We start from the raw sequence: 15,991 nt of genomic DNA, 5'->3' as shown, positions 1-15,991 counted from the left end.
TTTGCTCTCTGTCTCATGCCTCCTCACAGGAAGACAGCATCCATCTGCTAAAGCTTTTAGCCTTAAAGGGACATTAGGTCGCCAAGGAAAATTGCAGTTTTCCCAAGCCCAAGTTTGATATTTGGGGCATCTGATATCAGAACAAGGGTTACACCTAAATTTAGATAGGCTTCATGGTGTCCTAAGTTTCCCAAAACCCAAAACTAAGCACCAACTGCAAGGTTTTCTCCGGCTAGCTGGTTACTGCTGAAATTGGATTCCAATTTCTCTCTTATGGCCAAACCTCTGTATTTTTTGATAAATAACAACCCTGACCCAATTTTATGGGAAGAGTAAGATGATACAATATTCTAGTACTTAAAGGAGAGTTTGATAAACCCACCTGCCCTCGGGCATCCCTATTCTCTGATTCCCTTTTCCTTTGTGTATGTGAAAGGGAAGGGAATGACTTTAGGGTACTCATCTAAAAACAGGTCAATGGGACCACCACTGACCCCTTGGGTACTTTAGCTAGTAACTGGATCCTGTGGCAAGAGGACACCCCCCCTTGCCTTAGAGCCATTACTAACACCACTCTTTTGGTTAAGGCCACTGAGAAAAATGTTGTGGGAGCCCCTTTAACAATTTTTGTACCTCATGCAGTAGAAGCCCTCTTGACTTCTCAATCCACTCAACATTTCTCAGTTGGCTACCTCATCTCCTATGAAGTCCTTCTGTTAACTCCTCCTCTTTTATGTTCTAATAACCTTAACCCTGCTACTCTTTTCTCCTCTGTCATTGATGAAGTCTTTCACAACTGCTTAATCCTGATGAATCACCTCCTGACTCCTCGTGATGATCTGCAGGAAATTCATTTTGGTAATGCTGACTTCTCATGGTTCACTGATGGTTCTTATTTTAAAGGTAAAAATGGCAAATATTGTGCTGGCTATGCTACTGCAACTGCCTTTGATAGTGTTGAGGGAGTATCTTTTCCTCTGGCTACTTTGGTCCAAAAGGCTGAATTATACACTCTTACATAGGCTTGTACTTTAACGAAGGGCAAAACTGCCAATATTTATACTCATAATAGATATGCTTTCAGAGTAGCTCATGATTTTTTAATATTATGGAACAATATGGCTTCCTTACTTCCAGTGGAAATAAAGTTTAAAATGGCCCCTATGTTCAGGAATTATTGGATGCATTACTTGTATCTGCCACTTTAGCTATTATCATCAGTATTCTGGGTCATTCTAAACTTGACTCTCTGAAAGCTAAGGAAAATTACCTTGTTTACATTTTCACAAGGAATGCTGCCCTTAAGGAACCAACAGCAGCCAACCCTTTTCATGGTCCAAAGGGATATCTCTCCAAATGATAACTTAGAAAAACTGGCTAGAGAAGCCCAACAATTGACCTCAGAAAAGGAAAAACAAGATTAGAAATTCAAGAATTGTTGGTTTGATAAAAAGAGAAAGTTCTGGTTTGGATCAAATAACAACCTAGCCCTACTGAAGACCCTAAAATTCCCACGCCTCTCTACTGTACATGCATTAAATCTTTGGTCTACTGACAAAATGAGAGCCTTCATGAATCAGTATTGGTAGGGAAACACTAACAAAGCCACAAAAAGTGCCTACTTTACTTGTCCTGCTTGTCTGAAATACAACCCAGGGAAGCCTGCTTTTACTGCTCCTGGACATTTTAAACTGCCTAATGGACCATTCGAGGTCTGGCAAATGGCGTCACACAATTTCCTCTGTCTCATGAATATAAGTATGTTTTAGTCATAGTCTGCATGCTTTCACACTGGGCTGAAGCTTTCCCTTGCAGATGAGCTACTGCCTCTCCGTGACTAAAGTTCTTTTGGAAAAGATTATCCCCAGTAAGAGAACTCTTCAACTTCATAGCCATCCCATTTCACTAGTCAGGTACTTCAACAAGTCTGTGCTGTTTGGCTGGTTTTACAACACTTTCACTGTGCTTACCACCCTCAGTCCTCTGGTTTAGTTGAATGCATGAATGGCATTATTAAGACTCAATTGGCAAAATTTGTAGAATCCCTCCAAATACCTTGGCCAAAAGCATTGCTGTTGGTCTTTTTAAATCTCAGATCCATCTCTTTTGGAATTCATAAACTCTCACTCTTTGAGATAGTCACTGGATGCCCAATGCATGTGGTTCCTAACTCTTTTGACCTACAGCTGATAAAAGGAGAGATATTCCAATACTGCAAAGGCCTAATTACTTCTATTAAAAATAAAAAATATTTTAGTAGAGCAATCTTTTCATAGTGCACTCTCAAGAGACAAAGACCTTGAGCATCACACCTTGCAATCTGAAGATTCTGTCTATTGGAAAAGACACATCCAGAAGGACTCTCTTCAACCTTGCTGGAAAGGTTGAACACCTATCAGGTGTTGCTAACTGACCCTTGTGCCACCAAACTCCAGGGGATAGACTCGAGTTCACGTGACACACCTAAAGAAAACACCAAATCCTAATTGGACTTGCACATTATCTGTTGACCTCAAAGTAAAGATTTCCCAGAATTGAAGCAGATGGCATCTGATGAGACATCTTTTCCAAGATATCTAAACCAGGCCTATTGGATGTCTGTCACCAAACCTTTGATGATGACATATGCTTCAGATGATCTCCAGTGTCTGTGATCTTGATAACATGGACTTTAGATAAAAAGTGTCTGAGAGTTCTTCCTCCTACATCTCCTTGTTACTCAAATGTGACCTCAGTAGGTTTCAAATTCGTGCACTTTCCTTCCAACGTGGGACACTATACTCAGGTAAGGTCCTTCCTTGAAAGGAGGACCAAAAGCCTTCCAAAAAGCCGCTGAAACCAGAAAACCTGACTCTTGACCAGCAGTGCTTTCAGAGAAAGATCTTGATCAAAAGGGGAAAATGTAAAAAATTGATAAACAGAAACTTCAACTAAATAGAGTCAGGAGGGGAAGCTCTCATGCCCTATGACAATAGCAGAGCCCAATAGGGAAAAGAAAGACTTCTTCTCCTTTCCTGGTAAGAACTCATCCAATGAGATTGTCACAACTCAGCCAAAAGAAAACGATGGACTATTTGGTTACTACGGCCCTCCCAATTTCCTTTTCCCCTCTATAAAAGAGTTCTCTCATTTTTGCAGGGGGCTTGCACGTGGCTTGCCATGGTTGCAGATCCCAAATTGCAATTCTTCCTTTTTTTTAAAATTAATTAATTAATTAATCTATTTTTGGCTATGTTGGGTCTTTGTTTCTGTGCGAGGGCTTTCTCTAGTTGCGGCGAGCGGGGGCCACTCTTCATCGCGGTGCGCGGGCCTCTCACTATCGTGGCCTCTCTTGTTGCGGAGCACAGGTTCCAGACGCGCAGGCTCAGTAGTTGTGGCTCACGGGCCTAGTTGCTCCGCGGCATGTGGGATCTTCCCAGACCAGGGCTCGAACCCGTGTTCCCTGCATTAGCAGGCAGATTCTCAACCACTGCGCCACCAGGGAAGCCCCCCAAATTGCAATTCTTTACTGACCCTGAATAAACCCATTTTTGCTAGAGAAATAACTGGCAGTCTATTTGTTTTAGGTCAACACAAAGTAGAAAGTAAAGAGAATTATCTACAACTCGTGGAACAAGAAATAGAGGTTTATATACGTTACTTGTGGTTATTTGTTTATTTATGTACAAAGGTTACGGGAATGATGAAACTTAGGATATGATATAATGATTTTGGAAGGAGAGATAGAGCAAGAAGAAAGGTTGGAGGTGGGAGTAGAAAGTGAGCTAAATCCATACTCATAAGAACAAAAGTAAATCAGTCACATTTAATATTGGTAAACCAAGAAATAGTAATATAAGCATATTATTTAGAGATATTTAGGTACCACCAAAAATAAACACAAATCTAGGTTAAAAGCACTTTCAGTGAGCTGGTGCTTTAATCATAATCTTTCTTTACTATTTGCATTTTTCAGGATGTTTATGGATTATTTTGATAACAATAAAATGTATTTGAAAAAAGAATTGGTTCCCCTTGTGGCAGCTCTAAATTTACTTTCTTATTTCAATGTGTAAAAATTATCTTGAAGCCCCTCCTGTATCTAGTTTTGCCTTTTTTTTTCTCTCTTTACAAAATTCAAAAGTTTGCAATCATGGGGAAACCATTCCAGTATTTCTCTGAAACATATCATACCCTGCTTGATTAGAATTATATGCTCAAGTTATTTGGATCGTTTTCAACTTATGTCATCAACTAATGTTCAAAAAGTGATCATCTTTAGCAGTATCTGTCCCTGGTAGCTTTTAAAACAGGTTATTCCTCAATGCCATTTTCACTGTAATTCAAAGCTTACTGCTTCTGTGATAAAGAAACATGTTAAACTTGCTTTTTGGTCATTAACTTAATGTACCCATCTTGTCTAGATTCTGAGATAAACAATGCTTAAATAGTCATTATCATTTCTTTTGGCACCTTGAAAAATTATGTTTCCAGATTTTATTTGTAAGAATCACTATAATAATGTCAGAGTTAGCACTTATTTGCAGCCATAATTTTTTCCACTTCAGTTTGTAAAAACTGCCTCATTTCTTTTTCCATGTAGAATAAGCATTGTAGAAACACTAAAAACATGAATTGCTTAAAAATTATGATACAAATTTAATTACTTGTGGATATTGAATACAGGATACTTTTGTGGTGGTCTATGTATCAGATAATTGTGTACCACTTGGAATCCTATCAGCCATACCTCTTCTTCTAGCCTCTGCTGCGGTGATCAGTTCTTCAGAGACTTCAACTGTTCACTTTCAGGTGCAACCCCTTGAAGCCTTTCTTCAGGCTGCATCATGTATCTTTCTTCCTGCCCTTATACTGCTGCCATCCTTAACAATGGGTGATAGAGGTTGCTGGATATATGCTTCCCCTTTTCATCCCCAGGGCAAACATTTGTGAGTTGCATTTCATAAGCCTTCTTAGAGATCCTATCAAGTCAAGCATCAGTCACCTATACTTTCGACCAACTAGGTAACACAGTTTCTTACTGGCTTTATCTCCTTCCCTATATCACTGTCTTAGTCTACTCAGGCTGCCATAATAAAATGCCATAGACTGGGTGGTTTAAACAATATAAATTTATTTTCTCACAGATCTGGAGGCTGCAAGTCCCAGACCAGGGTGCCAGCATGGTTGAGGTCTGCTGAAGACCCTCTTCTGGCTTGCAGATGGCCACCTTCTCCCTGTGTCCTTACATGGCAGAGAGAGATGAGAGAGCTCCTCCCCTCCTTACAAGTACACAATTGATCAGGTTTGGGCCCTACTCTTATGACCTCATTTAACCTTGATTACCTCCTGAGACACTATCTCCAAATACAGTCACAATGGAAGTTAGGGCTTTAAAATATGAATTTCGAAGGGACACAATTCAGTCCATAGCAATCACTCTCTCACTGTTCTTTACTCCTGCTCCTTAAGATCAATTAACCTTCAAGGAAGCCTCTGACTTAGGCTGTGCTTTCAGGGGAACCGAGGATACAGGATGTTTTGTTCTATATGTGTGATAACAGAAAAAAGGATTCACTGAAAGCTTAGTCATAAGGCATTATTCACGATGCTTAATTAATTCAATAAAAAGTTAATGAGTGCCACACAAGACACCATGCTAAGTGCAGTATTAAATAAGAGACATGATCCTAGTGGCTTTCTTTGAATGCAGAAGAGAAATACTACACAGTCAATTACATAATTATATAAATACATTTGTGAAATGTACCATAAAGAAGTCTAGGTCGCTAATGTAAATTAAAGGGGAGCCACACCTTGAGTCTGGGTGCCTAAAGAAAACTTTAAGAGAACAAGGTTTAAGCTGAGATCTAAAAGATGAACAAAATTTAGTAAGAAATGGTGTGGGCACGGTGGTGCGGGTGGTGGACTAAAGAGCAAAAAGCAGGTAGAAAGGCCTGAGTCAGGGAGACATGCACAGGAATGTTAGCGTAGCTGAAACAGAAGGGGAGTGGGGGAAGAGATGGGGGTGGGGCTGTGAGATAGGCAAGGCCCAGACTGTGCGGACTGAGCACTGAGGGTCCTAGTAAGTATTCTGAATGTTAAAAGGAGAACCCTAGGAAGCCTTTGAAGGATTTTTTGAAAGATTTTTTTTTATCCCATTGTTGTTTTGGTTTTTGTAATTAATGTTGGTTACACAGCCCTCATTTAAAGTTCATTTCATTAATTGAAAATATCAGATCTAGGCATATCTAGGTCAATTGTAGCTCTAGGTCTCAAGGAATGACATTAAAGGAAAGTACTCAGGTCACTGAGAGGTCTTGCAAGAAGAGTTAGTGGACATAGTAGAGAACTGTGGTAGGAAAGGTCCTCGATCTGTCATCCACCAAGGGAAGTGTAGGTGGCAGATCAGGTGAGCTACCACAGATACCTAATCTACGTTATCATTCATGTCACTCCAAGACATGATTTCTGAGTTTCAGGTTGGGATCCAAGGACAAATTCTAATATGAATAACCTTTCCACACTTAATGAAGCAACCCCTACACTTGTCTAGGGACAAAAAATTAACAATAGAGCTCCAGGCAGCATGTCTATAGTCTGAAGTAAGATGACTATTTGTTTAAAAAAAAAAAAAGTAAGACTTAAAGTATCCACACTGAGCTTGAATCCTCCTCTAAATGGAGGCTTAGAGATTACATCTACAGTAGCCTCCAAAAACTATCCATTGTGTCTACAATATCTTGTCCCAAATCTCTGGCTCCAATTTTACAGTTGTGCCAGGATTAGATGAAAAACTATTAGGTTAAAAAGCAAGGCTTGCAGGCCTACAAATGTCTTGCTACTGTTCTGCTCTTATATATATATGAACTTGCCAACGTCTTTCTGCAAGGCAGTTCACTAGTAAGGGGCAGTGTATTCCCATGATGGGAAATTCCTTCAAATGAATCTTTCCGTTACTTTACCTCAAAAAAAAGAAAAAAAAAAAAGGCCTAACACCATAGGAGCTTGAAGGGAAAACATTTGGGAAAATATTTTTATATTCTGAAAATTTGGTAAATGTATTGATGACAAAAGGAAACTAAAATGCAAAACAAAGAAAATATGCCAAATTTCTTACAGGAGTAATATAATAAGAGAAAACTAGCATTATAGTAGATGTATACATTAAGCATACATCTAACATAAATATATATATGCATACATATAACAGAATGTTATTTAAAAGGAAGAATTTTATTTGAAATAACAGAATTTTATTTGAAAGAAAGTTGGGAACAAAAACATTTATTAGCCATTTGATCCCATTTATATTACTAACAAAGGGCACATCAATGGATATTTGAAGTTATTTATCTGCATATTTTAGCAAAATCACTAAATTAGCCAGCTCTTCTGTTAACTTAACTCCACTCAAGCAACAAAAACCAAGCAAACTGCTATTTCTGACTCATCTGAATAATAGGCAAGTAAACTGAAGACCTAACTTATTGTAAAATAAATTCTTTAAAGCTATAACTCATGCCTTTACTTTGATTTACACTTGGGAAAATGAATAATTATTTCAAATGAAAATTTAGTCACTGCTCAAAGATTAAAGTACTAACACATTTTTAAAAAGAAGAAGAAGAAATCAGGATAAACCCTTCATCTTGCTGGAGGACTCATGTAACTTGGTTCTTGGAAACCAGTACCATGGTGTCCAGCTGTAAGATTGGCCCATCCATCTTCAACAGCAACCTGGCCAATTCAGGGACTGAGTACTTCTAGACACTGGTCTCTGGGACAAATTATCTGCACCTGCATACAACAGATGGGTATTTTGTTCTCAGCGTCACTTTGGGTCACCCTATGGTAGAGTCTCCAAAAGCAGCTACGACAGGATCCTTTCTTTGAAATGCACAGGCTGGTTTCTAGGCTGGAACAGTTGGTAAAGCCAATGGCTGCAGTAGGAGTCAATCCATATATATGAGAACCCAGGGGTCTTAATTAAAGACATTTGGGAGAATGAGACAAAGGTTGGACTTGCCATCAAACTAGGAAGGACAGTTGAGTATTTGGCACCATGGGCTAATCGGATAGATATGGCCTTGGTTACACCAGTTGAACCTGGGTTTGGAGGGCAGAAATTTATGCAAGATATGATGCCAAAGGTTCATCAGTCGAGGGTCCAATTCCTGTCCTTTGGCAGAGAGGTTAATGGTGAAGTGTAGATCATGACACTCTCCATAACTGTGCAAACACAGTGGCTAACATGATTGTGTCTGGCAGTGCTATTATAAGGAATGAAGACCCCAGATCTACAACCAACCTGTTAAGATATATTTGCTCAGAAGCTACTCAGAAACAATCTCTTCACTGGTGAAATCTCAAGGAGCCCAATGTTTCTATTCATGAAATTTCCCTTTTATTGGAAAACAAGAATGTTGACTACCAAATCATATTGCATGAAGTGGTGCTGCTTTCCTGAGCAATTATTCATTCCCATGACTAAAACCTATTGTGCAAAACATTCTAAGAGGTTAGAAACTGGGGTGCACACCTACATTTTTACTGACGGAATTTAAAGATTAGGGTACTGAAATACCCTGTTTATTATTGGGAGATTTGATTTTTATAAAGAGTAAAAATATAGCTGTCTTAAGATTATAAACAGAAATGTATCTTAATGCCTAAAGAAGGCATATTAGCTATTATGAAGAAAATTATTTTTCTGCATTTCTGAAAAGAATTTTCTGTTGTTTCGCATCTGTTATCCCAAAGCAAATGAAGCCCTTATGTTTTTCCTGTTTCATCATTTGTGATTTGATAATATGAGCAGAATAAAACTAATGAAAAATATAAGTTTGAATCTGGTTGGGATGGCATACCATATTCCTTTTGCATCTAAAACATCTATATTTTCCCTTTTTACTTTACAGTCAAATACATAAAAACTATTTTCAAAATGTCTGAAGCCCAGGGGTTTTCAGGTGGTCTGCTCTAAAATATAAGCATTGATTTTATCAGGAAGTTTTCTTTGCCAGCTTTGCTTACGGGGTAGATTATTCAGTGATTTTTCCTCCTTTCTTAATGCCACCTACCATTCTTAAGGACATTAAATAATGCTGTTGCTTTAGTTCTGAGTACAAGGAAAAGCAAAGTCTCTATTTGGAAGTAATATTGAGCTGAATCTTGACTCTGCCCCTTTAGGCCTATTTGACCTCTGAAAAGTCACACAACCTCTTTGAGCTTCTATTAACTCATTATATATCAAATGTAATTATAACAACTGTGCAGGATCATGTTGAGCCTTAAAAGAGGCACCATAACATATGCAAAGTTTCCAGTACTATTCCTAGAATTTAGTAGATGCTCAATACAGTATATAAGTTTATGTTATGAGTTATAAAGTACTTTGATATAATCGCATTAAATTTACAAATCATTCCTATGACTGCTAGGACAGGTATTTTTGTCCCCATTTAAAAATAAGAAAGTAAAGCTCAGTAGCAAGCTGGTACCATGGAAAGTCTCTAGTAGGGCATAGGATTTCTGGTCTGTACTCTTTTTAAAATGCAGCCCATAGGGAACACACCCTAACAAAATAAAGACTATGTGACAAGCCCACAGCTAACATCATATTCAATGATGAAAAGTTAAAAGCATTTCCTCTAAGATCAGGAATAAAACAAGAATGCTCACTCCTTGAAGTAAGTCAGAAAGAGAAGAACAAATATCGTATATTAACACATATATGTGGAATCTGAAAAAAATGGTATAGACGATCTTATTTACAAAGCAGAAATAGAGACGTAGACGTAGAGAACAAATGTATGTATACCAAGGAGGAAGGGAGGGGATGGGATGAATTGGGAGATTGGGATTGACATATATACACTATTGATACTATTAAACTATAAAATAGATAACTAATGAGAACCTACTGTATAGCACAGGGAACTCTACTCAATGCTCTGTGGTGACCTAACTGGGAAGGATATCCCCAAAGAGGGGATATATGTATACGCATAGCTGATTCACTTTGCTGTGCAGTTGAAACTAACACAACATTGTAAAGCAACATTTATACTTCAATAAAAATTAAAGAAAAAAAGATTGCCCACTCTTGCCACTTTCATTCAACATAGTATTAGAAGTCCTAGCCAGAGCAACCAGACAGGAAAAAAAATAAAAGGAATCCAAATTGGAAAGGAACAAATTAAACTGTAACTGTTTGCAGATGACATGATACTATACACAGAACATTCTAAAGACACCACGAAGAAACTACTAGAACTCATCAATGAATTTAGTAAAGTTTCAGGATACAAAATTAATATACAGAAATCTGTTGCATTTCTACAAACTAACAATGAGAACTATCAGAAAGAGAAATTAAGAAAGTAATCCCATTTACAATTGCATCAAAAAATAAAATACCTGGGAATAAATCAAACTGAGGAGGTAAAAGATCTATGCTCAGAAAACTATAAGACACTGAATAAAGAAATTGAAGACAACACAAAAAAGATGAAAATATGTACCAGGTTTAGGGACTGGAAAAAGTAATACTGTTAAAATGACCATACTACCCAAGGCAATCTACAGATTTAATGCAATCGTTATCAAAATACCAATGGAATTTCCCACAGAACTAGAACAAATAATTCTAAAATTTGTATGGAAACCCAAAAGATCCTGAATAGCTAAAACAGTCTTAAGAAAGAACAACAAAACTAGAGTTATCACGTGTCCTGATTTCAAACTATACTACAAAGCTACAATAATCAAAATGGTATGGTACTGGCACAAAAACAGAAACATAGATCAATGGAACAGAGTAGAGAGCCCAGAAATTAACCCACACTTATATTAATCTATTACAAAGGAGGCAAGAATATGCAATGGGGAAAAGACAGCCTCTTCAATAATGGTATTGGGAAAACTGGACAGCTACATACAAAGGAATCAAACTGAGCTGGTTTCTGACACCATATAAAAAATAAACTCAAATGGATTAAAGACTTATATGTAAGACCTGAAACCATAAAAATTTTAGATGAAAACTTAGGTATTACACTCTTAGATATTGGTCTTAGCAAATTTTTTGGATCTGTCTCCTCAGGCAAGGGAAACGAAAACAAAAATAAACAAATGGGACTACATCAAACTAAAAAAACTTTTGCACAGCAAAGGAACTATCAACAAAATGAAAAGGCCACCTACTGAATGGGAAAAGATATTTGCAAATGATATATCCAATAAGGGGTTAATATCCAAAATATACAAGGAGCTCATACAACTCAACATCAAACAAACAAACAATCCAACTAAAAAATAGGCAGAGCACATGAATAGATATTTTTCCAAAGAAGATGTACAGATGGTCAGCAGGCACATGAAAAGATGCTCAACATCACCAGAGTAATGCAAACTAAAACCACAGTGAGATACCACCTCACATCTGTCAGAACGGCTATTATCAAAAACACAACAAATAACAAGCATTGGTGAGAATGTGGAGAAAAGGAAATCCACATGCTCTATTGACAGGGATGTAAATACAGCCACTATGGAAAACAATATAGAGATTCCTCAAAAAGTTAGAAATAGAACTACTTCTGTAAGCAAAGGCGGTGCCTGGATTTGGCCCATGAGCCATAGTTTGTTAACTCTGCTCTAGACTTTTAGAGATATAAGGAATTTGAGAACCTATCTGACAGGGTTTTCTTAGAAGCGATTTAAGAATTGAAATTTGAGAATTTTGGAGGCAGTTATTCCTGGGTTACTAGACCAGCTTTGTAACATTTCCTAATTGTCTTATCTCAGGCAAATTATTTAAGACGTCTGTGCTTTGATATTCTCATCTCTAATTGAAGGTAATCATATATAATTTATGGAGGTGTTGGGAGAATTAGAAAAGACACTTAAAGTACTCTGGACAGTGTTGGGCACACAGGAAGCACCTGGAAGATGTTAGCTGTGACAATCACCAATCCATTTTACAGAGGAGGGAGCAGAAGTCTAGATCCAGTTAAGGACTTGCCTAAGGTTACAGTAATAGTGGCAGAACCAGCCATACTTGTGCAAGTCGCAAACCTTTTGAGCCTCTGTCACTTGAACTGCAAAATGAGGGGGTTGGACAACATCTTCTCTTGGGACCTCTAGTTCCACTGCCATCATTCTACTAACTGGCACCTTAGGGCTTAAAGAACAAATTTACCTCGGTAAGTACATTCCTTACAGTCTGGAAATGACTTCTTTCACAGCATCAGTAAAGTGGCAGAAAAACCAGGCATTGGAGAGGGAGACTCTGATTTAGCATTAATAAACATACATATATTTATATATAATGTATAATTATGAATATTATATAATATATATTATATATCTTTTTTTAGTCACATACCTTAAATATCGAGGAAGGGAGCCAAGTTCTTGGCAATTAGTATGATGAATAATTGCACTGAATACACTTCAAGTCATTCTTGGATGTGTCTCAGGGACTTTTATGCTACACATTCTTATAACAAGTCAAGTATTTATGCATGTTCAGATTATTTTGACAAAATGATTAAAGTAATGAGATGGAAAAAAAATAGAACTACAATATGATCCAGCAATTCTACTTCTGGGTATGTATCCAAAGAAAATGAAAACACTAATTTAAAAAAAATGCACCCCCGTATTCATTGCAGCATTATTTAAAATAGCCAAGATATGGAAGCAACCTAAGTGGCAATTAATAGGTGAATAGATATAGATATGGAAGCAACCTAAGTGGTGACTAATAGATGAATGGATAATGTGTGTGTGTGTGTGTGTGTGTGTGTATATATATATATATATACACACACACACACACACACACACACCACACACACACAATGGAATATTAACCATACAAAACAATGAAATCTTGCCATTTGTGACAATATGAATGGACTCAGAGGGTATTATGCTAAGTGAAATAGGTTAGACAAAGACAAATACTGTATGATTTCATTTATATGTGGAATCTAAAAAATAAAACAAATGAACAAACATAACAAAACAGAAACAGAGTCATAGATACAGAGAACACACAGGTTGTTGCCAAGAGGGGAGAGGAATGAGTGGAGGAGAGAAATAGGTGAGGGAGATTAAGAGGTACAAACTTTCAGTTACAAAATAAATGAGTCACAGGTATGAAATGTACAGTGTGGGGAATATAGTCAATGATTACATAATATCTTTGTATGAGGACAGATGGTAACTAGATTATCATGGTGATCATTTTGAAATGTATAGAAATATTGAATCACTATGTTTTGTACCAGGAACTAATATAGCATTGTAGGTCAATTATACTTCAAAACAAACAAACTCACGAAAAAGAGATCAGATTTGTGGTTACCAGAGGCAGGGGGTGGGGATGATGAAGGCAGTCAAAAGGTACAAAATTCCAGCTGTAAGATAAATAAGTACCACAGATTTAATGTACAACATGATAAATATAATTAACACTGTTGTATATCATATATGAAAGTTAAGAGAGTCAATCCTAAGAGTTCTCATCACAAGGAAAAAAACTTTTGTTCTATTTCTTTAATTTGGTATCTATACAGGATGATGAATATTCACTAAGTCATTGTGGTAATCATTTCATTATGTATATAAGTCAAACCACCATGCTGTACACCTTAAACTTATACAGTGCTATATGTCAATGATATCTCAATTAAACTAGAAGAAAAAAAAAGGATATGCTCAAATATACTGAAACTGAAGAAAGCCAAAGATAAAGAGAAAATCTTAACAACATCTAGGGAAAAAGACATTGTTTTTAAAGACCAACAGTAGGATTGACAATGATTTCTCCCGAGCTAAAATTGAAACCAATGGAATGAGGTCATTAACAGGCTAAAAGAAAACACTTGGCAATCCAGAATTTTATAACTAGTCAAATATTCATCAAGAATAAAGGTGAAATGGGTGAAGGTGAACAAAAGGTACAAACTTCTAGTTATAAGATAAATAAGTTCTGGGGATGTAATGGACCACATGGTGACTATTGTTAACAACACTATATTGTATATTTGAAAGTTGCTAACAGAGTAGATCTTAAAAGTTCTCATCACAAGAAAAATATTAACTATGTGTGGTGATGGATGTTATTATTAAACTTATTGTGATGATCATTTCACAATATATATATATATATATATATATATCATTAAATCACTAGGTTGTGCCCACCAAAAAATGGAGCCCATGGAAGGTGGGGTGGGCAAAGGAAGCTTCCTTTACTAACATTGTCTTATTTCCAGTCTAACTTTACTCTGTAACAGAACCAGATGGCTAAGAATATTCTAGAACTGTGGACACTGGCCCCAGTGATATGCATTTTAGTATTCCAAAAAAGATCTAGTAGGTTAGGAGATGACAGGGTACAGATTTAATCCATAAACCAAGACATTTATACCTGTGTTCCAAATTATAATCAGAAAACAAATACATATCAACCACTTTATTCTTACACACTTGTTATGTAACAAATATTGCAAAAAAAATTTTTTTTTAAAAGAACAGGTATCTGCCATACTTTTCTACGTAAGTTGTCATAATTTGAAAAAATGTAAAAATAAATCTTTTCAAGGTAAGGTCCAAGGCCTCCAACCTTGTGAGGAAGAGATATTTTTTATATTCCCGATGCTTTTAAATCTCTGGGGATGGTTCTGAGAATAAAATATACTGAAGGTGGTGAGGGGAGGGTCAAAATGCTACCTGCCTTCGCTTCCCAACTGGGAACCCCAGCTAACTAAGCATGTGGGAGTGAGGAAGCAGCAAACGGCTTGGAAAGCTGCTCCAAGATCTGCCAGCTAAAACTTCAAGGTCCTGCTGACAGATGGTGTCCAATTCATTGGTCAGGGATCCCTAACTTAGAGCCGTGTGAACATGTGCCTGGTTTTTGAAACTGGCATATGCTCCCTAAAGTCCCCTTTTTAGAATCACACCAAGTATTTAAACTGCTACAGAGATCAGAATAATTATTTTAGATATTTGCATAGGTATATACATTTATGTTCTGTTCAGGCTTAAATCATCTGATCATTCAGAATAACTGCCTCAACTCGTTATCCAGCCTTGTCATGAATTCAAATAACGATAGCATAGTTAGCTATTGCCTAGTAATGCTGCCGAAAAGAAAACAGTTAATATCATTCATTAGAAGCAATAGTCTCTTTCTTGTTAAAGTAGATTAGTAATATATTGCCTGAATCTGCTGTATCAAGCACCAATACTTTTCAGGTAGCTAATGATTAAAATTCTCCAAGTTAGGGCTTCCCTGGTGGCGCAGTGGTTGAGAATCTGCCTGCTAATGCAGGGGACACGGGTTGGAGCCCTGGTCTGGGAAGATCCCACATGCCACTGAGCAACTAAGCCCAGGCGCCACAACTACTGAGCCCACGTGCTGCAACTACTGAAGCTCACGTGCCTAGAGCCCATGCTCTGCAACAAGAGAAGCCACCGCAATGAGAAGCCCATGCACCACAACGAAGAGTAGCCCCTGCTCTCCACAATTAGAGAAAGACCATGCACAGCAACAAAGACCCAACACAACCAAAAATAAATAAATTAAATAAATACATTAAAAAAAAATTCTTCAAGTTGGTCATTTTGCTAATTTACCTCAGAAAAAAAAGGCCCAACACCATAGTTTAATAGAAAATTATTTGAATATTCTGAAAATTAGGTGAAAGTAAATTTACATATGATAAAAGGAAACTAAAATGTAAAATAGAGACTATATGACAAGTTTCTTGCAGAAGTAACATAATAAGGGAGAAAGATAGCACTGTAGTAGATGCATGAATACATCTACGTATAAATGTATGTGTGTGTGTATACATACATATATATGCTTTCTTTAGCTACTGTATATTTATGCATATAGATATGATATGCATACAACTACCATATGCATGGCAGAAGGCACTTTGTTTCCTAGTTTAGTAGTTTGATTTCTACATTTTATAGATGGAGGAAA

The 15,991-nt window shown here is 37.0% G+C and overlaps 1 protein-coding gene and 1 pseudogene across 7 annotated transcripts in view; one reads left to right on the top strand and one right to left on the bottom strand.

The window, feature by feature from the left end:
- Positions 1-15,991, bottom strand: part of SLC4A10 (solute carrier family 4 member 10) — a 302,199-nt gene that overhangs the window by 57,931 nt on the left and 228,277 nt on the right. The gene's annotated exons all lie outside the window — the stretch shown is intronic.
- LOC118897762 lies at positions 7,675-8,344 on the top strand (annotated as a pseudogene).

This window comes from Balaenoptera musculus, chromosome 7 (assembly GCF_009873245.2).
Source record: "Balaenoptera musculus isolate JJ_BM4_2016_0621 chromosome 7, mBalMus1.pri.v3, whole genome shotgun sequence".
NCBI classification, from domain to species: Eukaryota; Metazoa; Chordata; class Mammalia; order Artiodactyla; family Balaenopteridae; genus Balaenoptera; species Balaenoptera musculus.
This window is presented reverse-complemented; position numbering and strand designations above follow the sequence as displayed.